General features: G+C 38.6%; 1 protein-coding gene across 1 annotated transcript in view; it reads right to left on the bottom strand.

Annotated features, from left to right (window-relative positions):
- Window positions 1-12,728, bottom strand: part of UNC79 (unc-79 homolog, NALCN channel complex subunit) — a 1,772,232-nt gene that overhangs the window by 801,555 nt on the left and 957,949 nt on the right. The window lies entirely within an intron of this gene.

Below are 12,728 nucleotides of genomic sequence, written 5' to 3'. Positions count from 1 at the left end.
GCACCACTGAATGTAGATTTTCCACATTATCTATCTCTACCTATTTCAGACATGATTAGAAAATCATTCATTGCAAGCTCTAATCAGCAAAACAGAAAATATTGTTAAAATAAATCAGCCACACATATGGTCAAAAACAAATAAAGCAATCATGTTTTGAAGGGAGGGAAGTCCCTTGGACCCCCAGACATGGAAGAATAACATGCCCACACTTGGTGCTACTTAACTATATCAACTCTGAGACTGTACAACAGTGGGGAAATGGACGAAATTCCTTATCCAACTTTTGAAAATTAAAGCATGCTGAAAGTAGTAACAAATTGCTGGAGCAAAATAAATTTGATTAAAAAAATAGTAAATTCCTTTTCAATCAATTGAATCAAGCATGCAGTATCCATCAGGCATAAGCAAATCTCTCTAATGGCTCAGTACATTGTGCTGTAAGTTCTGCCCTTATTTTCCCATTCTTTATACAAAATGGGTTATCCCTTGGATTACTATTTGCTATATTCCAGTTACAATTTGTTCAGGTTTGGAGTATCCTTTCAGTGCCTCATATTTCAACCAAATTAAATAATAAAGTATCTTGGTGGTCTAGGCTTATTTGGATGTAATTTGCTTTTAGTAAAGCAGGCAAATTATAGTTTCATAGTTTCATAGTATAGTACTAGGCTATCTGCCCTGGGGCATTTGTAAGCCTAACCATAGTGATGTGGCTTTTGCCACCCTATGAAATGGTACAAAAAATGTACAGAATAAATTTAGAATACTGTGCCTCTGTCTAGTAGTGACACAATGAAGGTCCCCTTATATAATAGAATTAGTTTACTGTGCCCCTGTCTAGCAGTGACACAGATGTGACCCCTGGGGTAAACTTACGATCTCCCATCCACTCATCAAGATTTCTCTTGAAGAGAGTCAGTGAGGGGCTCTGCCTAATACAAACTGGGATCTTGTTCCAAAGCATGGGAAGCCTCTGGGTTATGAATCTATCCCTCCAGCATGTCCTATTCATACTTGTGCCAAGGTTTAAGTCTTTAGCTCTCGTGGTCCTGATGGATTTGGATTTTTGAGGTGGAGCATGTCCATCAGATCCTGATTTGACATGGCCTTGTCGTCAGGCAGAGATCACCTCTGAGCAGGCGGTATGCTACTGAATAGAGCTGAAGTTTCTTTAGTCTGGCAGAATAAGACATATGTTGGAGACCCTTGATCCTCTTGGTGAGGTACTTCTGTGGTCTCTCCAGCTGTTGCAAATGCCGGGTGAGGTACATACCAAATGGGGCATTGTACTCAATCATGGGTCTGATGAGGGAGGAATATAGGGGTACAATGACATCCTTGGATCTGGATGTGAATCCCTTCATGATGAGGTGTGCAAGGTAGAATGTTTTTCTAACCACTTTGGCAACGTGGGTGTCAAATGAGAGGTCGCTGTCGACTTGGGTCCCTAGGTCTCTGATTACTTTTTCCGTAGTCGGTGGGTTGCTGTCTATGTGATAATTTGTGGGTACTTTGTTTTTCCCAAAGGGGATGACTATACATTTTTTGGCATTTAGTTTAAGGCCGTGACTCCGGCACCAGTTGTCCGTTTCTGTGAGGCCTTTATGTAGGATGTGTGTGTCTGCTGGTGTATCAACTATGGCGCCTAGTTTGCAGTCATCTGCGAACTTTGTCAGCCACAGCCCTCCCATGTTTGCTTTAACATCTGAGAAGTAAATGCCGAACAAGAGGGATCCCAGGACAGATCCCTGCGGAACACCACTTGTGACTGGCTTTGAGTCTGACATTGCTCCAGCGATTTTAACTTTATGGGTTCTGTCCTTTAGCCAGTTTGCAACCCATCTAGTGACAAAAGGGTTTACTTTTAAGCTGTTGAGCTTATCAATGATGCCTGAGTGGGGTATTGTGTCGAAGGCCTTAGCCAAGTCCAGGTATGCTGTATGGACTGCTTTGCCCTCATCAATGGCTCTAGTGACTGTTTCAAAAAAGTCAACCAGGTTTAAAAGGCAGGATCTGCCCTTTACAAAGCCGAACTGGGTGGGGTCAAGTGTCTGTAGGTCCCCTATGTCTCTGTTTATGAGTTCCATAATGATTCTTTCCATAGCTTTGCAGACCAGGCTGGTTAAGCTTATGGGGCGGTAGTTTCCAGGGTCTGTAGAGGCACCCCCCCTTGTGGAGTGGGACCACTGTTGCTGTACGCCAGTGTTCAGGTACATATCCCGAAGTAAGGATAAGGTTAAATAGCATTTTTATGTGTGGGTTTAGCTCCTCTTGGAGTTCACGTAACACGCAATCCGGGATACCGTCAGGTCCCATTGATGCTGTGTTTTTTGCTTTGTTTAGGGCGGTTCTCACTTGGACATCTGAGATGACAGGGAGATTACATTCAGCTGGGATAAGTATTTCTTCTTTTGAGGGTGAAGGAGGGGAGAAATTTGCACTGAACCTGTCAGCCAGAATGTTGGCAATATCTGTGGGTTCAGTGTATTTTTTGTTGTTTTGAACCAACTCTGAGCATATCTGAGGGTTTCCGCCCAGATTTCTAACATAGCTGAAGAAGGCTTTGTGGTTATCTTTAGTGTCCTTAGCGATATTTCTCTCAAAGTTGGCCTTGGATGTTTTTATGAGAGAACGTAGTTTTCTGCTAATGTTGATCAGAGATGTCTTCCCTTCATGGGATTTTGCTCTGACGTGCAGTAGCTTCCTTCTTTTGTTATACAATTTGTTTATGGCTGAGGTCCACCAGACAGGACGCTTACCTTTGGTGGAGAGGGACTTGGATTTGTTTGGGATTGCATGATCCATGCATTCTTGGAGATGTCCATAGAAAGCATTTGTGAAGGATTTGGCATTGTAGGATGTGGTATCCACTGGCACAGTGGGCTTAAAGGATACCATCTCAGTCTTAAGAAGAGTGAAGTCTGCTTTTGAGAAGTTTTTCACTGTGGTCTTATGTGCTGGGGGTGGAGGTGGGATATGTATATCCAGGGTGATTAGTTTGTGGTCAGATCTCACTAGTGAGGGGTATACTTCCGGTGTGGAGCATTTTGTCCCCATGTTTGTGATGATCAGGTCAAGTATATTATCTCCCCTAGTGGGAAAGGTGACCAGTTATTCCAGTGCATTTGAATTTATGAATTCCAGGAACCTTTGGGCTAGGGTATTAGGGCTAGAATAATGTACCCAATCTATGTTTGGGTAGTTGAAGTCTCCCAATATGATGGTATTTTGTGATACATTCATATCCTCCAATGTCTTCAGGAAGGCTGAGTGGGGTTCTTGAGATTGGGAGGGTGGTCTGTAACATGCTACCAGTTGTATAGCAGTTTTGCCTATGGTTAGTTGCACCTGTATGGTCTCTGATGCTTCATGTGTTGCTACTAACCTGGAGGTGTGGGTGTCCTTGATGAATATGGACACTCCCTCCCTTTGTGGTTCGGCCCGGGTTTTGGTGGCGAAAAGCATGATACGAGGTATAGCCTGGTAGTGCTGGGGTGCTCTCAGGAGCCTTGAACCAGGTTTCAGTTACTGCACAGACGTCGATGTTCTCCATGCTGAGGAGTGCATCAAGTGCCTGCATCTTGAGATTTAGACTTCTGGCGTTGAGCAGCATTACCCTTAGTTTTTTTCCATTTTTGTTTTCTAAGGAGGTGGGTTTGTCTTTTGAGCCTTGCCTAAAAAAGGCACTATGGGGGTGGCAAGAGCCTTAGCCAATATCCGGAAGCCCAGTGATGACAGGTGTAAGCCATCCCTTGCGAAGCAGTGTGGCTTGTCCAACATGTCATCCCAGGCAGACAGACATTGGATCCCCTTAGAATGACACCAGTACTTGAGCCAATTGTTAAAGCTGATCATCTTGTCTTTGTATTGTGGTATCATTCTTGGTGAGGGCAAGATGCTGCTCAGGGTCAGGGTCATACCAGCCTGGGCTACATAATCAGAGAGCTCCTCTATGTCTCTTTTCATGTAGTCCAGGGAGGTACGTCTCAGGTCATTCACACCAGCATGGACAATGACAGAGCCATATTTGTACTTGCTTTGGAGTGACTTGAGTGCGTGTGTTATGTGGCGGATCCTAGCTCCCGATAGACAGCTCACAGTCACCTTCTCCTTGTTCAGCCTGGTCAGTGGGACATCAGTGTGTCTGACTATAGAGTCACCTATTACTAGTGTATCAGGCAAGGTGTTTGGCCTTAAGGGCTGTGATTGGTTGACACACTGATTTATTGAAGTATGTGTTGCATGTGTTTTGTTTTGAGGTGGTGGATTTTTGGATGTCTGCTTTGGGAGCCTCTGTTGTTTTGGTAAGTTTTTTATTAGAGCCTCCGAGTATGTCTTTGTGTTTTTATGTGTTTGGTTTGCAGTTGTGGTAGGTCTATGTGGGACTGGGATTGTTGTGTGTGTGGTTGCCACCTCCTCCTGTCTGGTCATGCCAGCCCTGAGTTGAGAGAGTTCAGCCTCCAGTTTGGCTATATAGTTGCATCTCTCACATGTATTTGTGTTTGTTGGGAGGAGGAGAGGGTTGTCTGTGTACATGAGACAATTGTAGCATTGTCTCAAGATACCCAGATTGACCAGCTGAATTGGAGACAATGCCAGTAATCTACCACTCGACATGCTAGAACAGTATAAGGGAGTGCTGTACCTTTAAGGGAAGTGGGTATTCACAGGGGTGGTAAGTAGATGTAGTGCTTTACTTAGTACGAGAGTGCTTACTTAGTAGAGAAGTATTGAGAACAAGTGCTAGGCTTATAATATAGTAAGTAGTCTGGTTATACTAAGAGTAGAGCTTCCTTAAGAGAAAATTTGAAGAGCAGACTTGGCGGAGCCAGAAAAAGTTTAACCTTGTTTAACCGGTGCTGCGCTATGCGCACAACTGCGCAAAGCCGTGCAAATGCGGATTTTAAACAGTGAACTACAAAAGAGCTAGAAATGGTCCAAAACAACCAATTACTACAGCTTCTTGTGCTGAGGTCACTTCCTACAGGGACAGATAGGCTGCTCAAGGCTCCCCACTCCCACTGGTGAGCAAAGAAACTTCCTTCTATCCAAGTAAGGTAATGGACAACACAGGAACTACACCACAGCCCAGAATACAGCAATGCCTGTAAACTAGTCTAAACTAGTCGATGAGAGGCGGGAAAACAAGGATTATTTTTTTGTTTTTTGGTAGAAACACACAGAAAATGCAGGAACAGTGATAAATTAGATACACAGGCTAGCACACTTTAGTGGGCAGCCTCCACAGTTAAATTAAACAAACAAACAAACAAACTTTCGATCAAATTCGACTAAAATGTAACTTTAAGTGCAGATTTTAAAATAATGCAGCAAAAAATTAAAAAACAGTTCAAGCTAGTTCAGGGTAAGCTACAGAAGCTATTCCAAGTGAAAAAAAAGCAAAGATACTTAAATCCAGAAAGTAGTCGCTTTTCTGAGTTCCCTGCTGCTAGGACCACTCTGCAGAACCACGAGGAGCTTGTCTGAGCAGTATAGCCAGAAAAAAACGCCCAGAGGCGGATTTTAAACAGTGAACTACAAAAGAGCTAGAAATGGTCCAAAACAACCAATTACCAAAGCTTCTTGTGCTGAGGTCACTTCCTACAGGGACAGATAGGCTGCTCAAGGCTCCCCACTCCCACTGGTGAGCAAAGAAACTTCCTTCTATCCAAGTAAGGTAATGGACAACACAGGAACTACACCACTTACTGATGTAGTTTTATGAAGAGAATCATAGTAGTTTTATGAAGATAAAACTACTTACTGATGTAGTTTTATGAAGAGAATCATAGAATCATTGAATGTACATGGCAAATGAGCTATTTGGCTATTTATACATTTCCAGTACCCATCCATAGACCTTACCTCCTTTCTCAAACAATGATAGGCCATTCATACATGGGGGTAATTTATGAATGCCCATCAAATTGTTTAATTCCATCTTCAAGAAAGATAGTCAATCACATTGCTTGATTTGGACTGGGAGTTTGCCCAGAGAAGGGGTAGTCACATGACAAAAGGTCTTTAATCTCATAAAATAATAGTGAAATAAAATGTGTGCTGCCAAAGAATATTTATCAAACAGAATATATTTTCCATTTATGAGTATGTTATCAGCAATCAGCATGCTGCTTAATCAATGCACTTTACATTGATGGCGGCACATCAACTGATACATTACTGAAAGAAAATTAAAGTGAGACTATACTGATGGCAAAAGGAAAGCACACACCCTCCTTTTGTGATTTGTAAAACAAAACATTCACACAACACCCCAATATGTGTTTTATAAAGCTAACCCAATATACTATGATGTAGGAACTTTGCTCCCCAGACCCCTGAACTTAGATTTATAACTTCATGGTCACACCACTGCAACCAAAAGGGAAACCCCTTTAACTAAACATTAATTACAGGTGCAAGATTCCATCACTCCTGTACTTGACAACTAATGGAGCAACCAACAGCTCGGCAAGCTTTGCATTGACAGATGTCTGGAAGGTCATATACATACACACACACACACACACACACACACACACACACACACACACACACACACACACTTTTTACAATTTTGAAGTTTCAAAACTTCGATCTTATGGTCTCAGCCATTTGCAGTTTAAAGTTTTGAAACTTCGAGCTTGTAAAGTAGATATATATATATATATATATATACATATATATATATATATATATATATATATATATATATATATATACACACACACACACACACACACACACACACACACACACACACACACAGAGAGAGAGAGATATGTGTGTATGCACACATAAAAACACACACACACACACACACACACACAGAGAGATATGTGTGTATGAGCACATAAAAAAAAACACACACACACACACACACACATACACACACCATATCCTTCAAGCTTTTTCTGCACCTTGCCTATACTTATCCTTTTGTGTTCTTTGGGTGATATCAACAGCATGGAACAGCAATATTTAAAGAGGTTCTTGACCCTGATGTCATGTCTGACTTAATCTTCAGCTACCAGATAGTTTGTGTGGGCATTTTGGAATCTTGTATGTGTCAGTTCATTAAAATAATGACAAAACAGTACTATGTGTCATATTTGGAGCCCAAAGAAATCAAGCTGTATATAAGATCATAAGAAGTGGCAAACATGTTGCTGTAGGGGCACGTCTGGTGATGTCATGGTGAACTGCAAAAAATGAATGTCCAAAATGTGAGAAATAGTATCAAAATAAAACATTGCGTTGTACATCTAACCCAACCTTGCACTGAGATGAAAGAACTGTAGATGGATATAGTAAGCATGTCTACTTAAGGTGTAATGGTTGATTCCAATGAAATAATGCAAAAGAATTGAAAAAAAAAAATGAGAAAACATTTCTTAACCTTGTCTTAAGCATAAATGTGAGTTACTGAGATTCATGCAAGATTTGACCATTACAAACCACATGCCATCTACCTGTTTAAGATCAGATTAAAGCCTAACATTAACAATGCAGATTTTTTTCCAAACTGATAGACTTGCTGCAGACAGAACAGTACCACTAAAAATGTCAAAGAATAGCAATTCTAGTCCACAATTTCATACTGCCAGAAACTAAAATAACAGAAGCCATTTCAATTAGGTTTTAGCAAGTAAAATATAAAGTTTTTTATTTAGATTGTGCCTTAATACCACCAGCATATGTTAAATCAGAAACAGACTGCAACTTGCACTAGTCCTAACATTCTGAGATGACTTCATCTCATGTCTTGATGTTAACACTGTCAGGAAGAAACAGGAACTATACTAAGTTAACAATTTACAAAGGCTATCACAACTATTTACCTCCTCGATATGACAAAACCACATACAGTATTGAACGGTTATTAATTAATAGGGTTTAGAGTATGGTTGCATCCAGAATTAAGTTAAACAGCATTAGTTACCATGCCTCCATTTTTGCCATGTAGAAGGTTTCAAGGGTCATCAAACCAAACAGAACTGTAAATGTTAAGTTATACTAAGTATTTTATCACTGCTAGAAACATTAGCTTGGCTTAAGCGCTACCTCCTTAGATGGCATTTTCCATTTCCTAATTGATACATTCTTAAGATGTTTTAACGATTATGGTGCCACTATATACAGTTATGGTAAAATGACAATCACAACCCTGGATCACGGCATTGTTAAAACAGGAACTACTGGCAAGACACAAGACCTGGACTGACATTCATTCTAGATCAGCTCAGAATTTTCAGAAAACTATTTCACAAAACTGTGCAATACAAGATTCCATTCCTAAATAAATGCTGGGAAAGCAAAAATAACCTACTTAATAACTCCATGCCAATCAAACCTCTTGTAAACTGCCCTGATAAACTTACAGCAAACCATTTCATTATTTATTTTGCAGAATGAATTGTAAATCTACCAAAACCAACTGCATCAATAATGTCTTACCACCATAAATCTTAACCCCTTTATTGTGAATTATAAGTTACCTTGGTACCTGCAAACAACGACAAACCTGCAGGTACTAAGATTATTCAATTTGATGAGTTTTTTTTAAATAACAATTTAAAGCACAGTTTTAAAACAAATATATTCCCCATTCTCAGAACAGCTTAGAAATAATTATTTTATTAGTATGTTAATCATACAGATGAAATAATTAACCTAAAGCATCAAAACTGAAAAAAACAATTCACCTGAAAGTGAGACATTTATTAACAATCTTCTCACTCCCCTATGCTTATTATAAGATGCCACATCTCCAAGTCACTATCCACATACTGCTTGAGGCAAGCACTGAAAACATAATGTTTGCATGACAATTTTTAGTCATTTGACAAGAAAATATCAATGAATGCAGACCTCATGGACCGCCATGGAATATTCTCTCTTTTAGATACATAAAAAATTATAAAAAGTACTAGTAGAAGACCAGATGTAACTCTGGACAGTGGTAATAGTACACACACTACTCAAACCAGCTGCTCATGCTTTTTGTAAATTATGATAATCGGATATTTGTATCTGACAGTAGCAAATAATGTCACATTGGTGTGGGCATTGTTTACTTTACTTTGATCACAGTCACACATAGGATTGTGGATTTCAGAACTGATTACTGGGAAGTAGAAAAGGAGGCAATGTGAAAGGAATATCACCTAATAACTATTAATAGCCGCTTGCTCAGAGGTGACCTGTGCCTGACATATAAGGCCATGTCAAACCCAGATTTGATGAATATGCTTCACCTCAAAAAATCTAGATCCCTCAGAACCACAAGGGCGGGAGACTTAAACCTTGACACGGTTATAAATAGAACGTGCTGGAGGGACAGATTCATCACCCAGAGACTCCCTATGCTGTGGAACAAAATCCCGGTACATGTGAGGCAGAGCACCTCGCTGGCCTTGTTCAAGAGGAATCTTGACCAATGGATGGGAGATCGCAGATATACCCCAGGGATTACTTCAGTGTCACTGCTTGACAGAGGCACAGAAAAATGATAGGCATAGTTTTTATTCAAACTAAAGGGGTGGCGAAAGCCACATAACTATGGGCTAGGCTTATAAATGCCCTTGGGCAGATAGCCTAGTATGAACCTATGAACCTATGAACCTATGTAACTTGCAAGGGTAGGAAATGCATATGAATCTGAACCAAAGTTGAAATATATTATTTTTTAATTCACTTTTACCCATGTCAAAAATCAAGAGATATAAACAGGGTGTGGTTAACTTTTGAGGGAAGTGGTCTGTGTAAGAAATCAAAAGGTAATTTTACAATCACTTTTATACAATCAGGGATGTATCTTATCAAGTTGGTGAAGACCGTTATATATTGTGTATAACAGACACATGAAATTTGTGTTCTTATGAAATTACAGTATTTATTAGTTCAGTATATATTCTTATCAGTATTTATGCATTTGTATTAAAATGTGTATATTTGTTATGTATTTTCTATATGTTTTTATATATTTTCTATATATTTTTATACATATTTCTTTATATATATTTTTATATATATTTTTTATATTTTTATTTTTTTAGATGGTGATATAATTAATTATTTTTTTTAGAATAAGATGTTTGATAAGATTATGATCTTGTCACTTTAAGAAAATGTTTGAATTTAGTTTTTGGTACCTTTTTTTACTATATAAGAAGTTGTTATTAGTGATGCATTATGGTCTGATGAAGCCCTGTTGGGTGAAAGCGCTTATCGGATTTATCTGTTTGTTTCAATAAAAGACTTACACTGGATGGAATTGCTGCCTTTGGATGTGTTTTAAAACTTACCAGCTGTGTTTCTCTCTCATACGTGATTTTTGCTGCTTACTGATATGACTTGTTGGAAAAGGAAGTGTATTGAAGTTTTTCAGTCAAAGGATGGGTATCTTATAAAAAGGAATAAATCTTACTGAGACAGTCACAGTAGGAAAACAGCTAAAACTAGTGGCTGAATATTTAAGAAACAGAACTAAGGTACAACCAGTTTGATGGTACTGAGGTTATTCTACCTTTATAATTTCACATCAGTACTACTGCAGCTGTGTTTAAATTAATTTCATAAACAATGCAGATTTTTTCATTTCTCATTGGGTACAAATGCAAAAAAAATCAGTAATATATTTTGTTTTTATAACATAAACATTAAAACCATTATTTGTCTAGGCAAGTGATGTTTCCAACATTTTAAATGTTCATAAGATGGAATCATTACCATGAGCTGTAACTATTTTATTTATTATTTTATTTTACCTTTGTTGACCAGGATAGTCCGACTGGATACATGTCCATTTTCAGCAGAGGCACGGGGAGAAAAGCTCCAAGATAATAATACACATCGAACATTTAGTAAATGCTAGTTTCAAGCAGATTACAGTCATAAGCAATACCAGCATTTAGCACATATAGTACTTATTATAAAACACTTTACAAACCATAACATTATTTTTAAAGTTAAACATACATAACATTACATTCAGATTTAAGATACACTGAGCAGCAGTTATACAATTGACCCTTCCTGAAATGGAGTGGTAGAAAAAAGTTAGAAGTAGTTGAAGGTAAGGCACTTAAGAAAGAGAGAGGACACTAGTCGAGGTTAGTGTAAGGACATAACCAATGCGTTTTGAAGTATTTCTTGAGTTTGTTTTTGAATTGAGTTAGTGAGGGCTCTAGGGTCAAGAAGTTGGGAGTCTGTTCCATATTTTTCCAACAGAGTTGGCAAAGAGAGAGTCCCCAGCTGAGTAGTTGGATTTGTATGCTTGAACTAGGAGTCTAGTGGATGATCGCAGTGGCCGGGTGCTGGTGTAGGGGCTGATAATATCAAAAATTCGCCATGCAGCTTTCCCATATTCCTGTACTTAAAAGTACAACTTAAGTACAATTTATAGCTGACTATGGATATTTCTGCCCAAAGAGTTACTGCAGAATATCAACTTGTTTCAAAGATAGAACCCTATACTTTCAGGCTAAATAAATAGCTCTACATTGCTACTAACATGTGCCAGACTGCCAAGTCATATTATACACAGTTTCCAACAGGACAGGGTATGATTCATGATGTGTCTTCAGTGTGTGCAATTTATCACATATTCAGAAAATATATCTAAAATATATTTTTTGAGTTTTCACTATGCCAAAAGAAAAACAAATCATATATGCCAACCAAAACTTTCTTTGCTCATGGGTACAGCAGTGAGATAAAATTAAATCTCATAGTGTAGAAGGATAGTGATAGATATTTATAGGTTCATAGGTTAGTACTAAGCTAGCTGTCCTTGTGAGCCATTTTAAGCTTAGCCAATTATCCCTTGTGAGACTCAAACCCTGCACCTTGAGTTTATAAGGCAAACACCTTAACCATTAGGCCACCCTCCCAACCCTACATATGTTTCCTATTACAACTGTTTTGTTTAAAACTCCTAAAGTGTGGGTTTGTATGTGGGGGGGGGGGTCATATGACCTTTTAAATGCAGGAACTAATTGTAAAGTTTTCAGGTTTTCACATTGACAGTCTGGCGTGTTGTATTATAATCAGTTTCCATTAATGCCATGTACATAACTTCACTTCAGAATGATGTATGCGGCAGCTGTCCAGAATAAATATTTTCTAAGCTGCCAATACAAAATGCTCAAATATATATTAATACACAGAGTGAGATTTTTTTTCACTAAAACCATATCATGAAAAAATCTCCCTGTGCTGAGGGGCAATGTGCTTTGGTTAAATTCAGCACCAAGCTGCCTTGAAATCTGTAAGGCAGAATGGCAGTCTTGGATGCATTTTGTAGCCGTGTTTCCTATAATAATTCTCTGAAAGTTTTATTAAGAACTTTCAAATAGAAATTGACATATGGTCTCTTATACAAAAGTATCAAATATAGTTATTCAAGATTTTCATATTTACAGGCATGTTGCATTATATCAAATTTTATTAGCCAATATGTCTTACATTCAGTGTGAAACATCAAGCATATATCCATAGGATCATAAGATAATATGAACTATAAGGCATGTAAGTTTGAAAACCATTTGAACCTTGTATAACAGATACAACCCCTCCTAATTCAGGAGGGAAAAACATGTCAGACCAGTGATGAACTTGTGGGTGCCATTCCATTTGTCAAGGTTAGTCTTGACAGAGGCAATGGTTTCACTCTGTTTAACATGCAAGGACATTTTGCTTTCGCATCCATTGGGTAATGAATA

This window comes from Protopterus annectens, chromosome 6.part0 (assembly GCF_019279795.1).
Source record: "Protopterus annectens isolate FY-2018-M chromosome 6.part0, PAN1.0, whole genome shotgun sequence".
NCBI classification, from domain to species: Eukaryota; Metazoa; Chordata; order Ceratodontiformes; family Protopteridae; genus Protopterus; species Protopterus annectens.
This window is presented reverse-complemented; position numbering and strand designations above follow the sequence as displayed.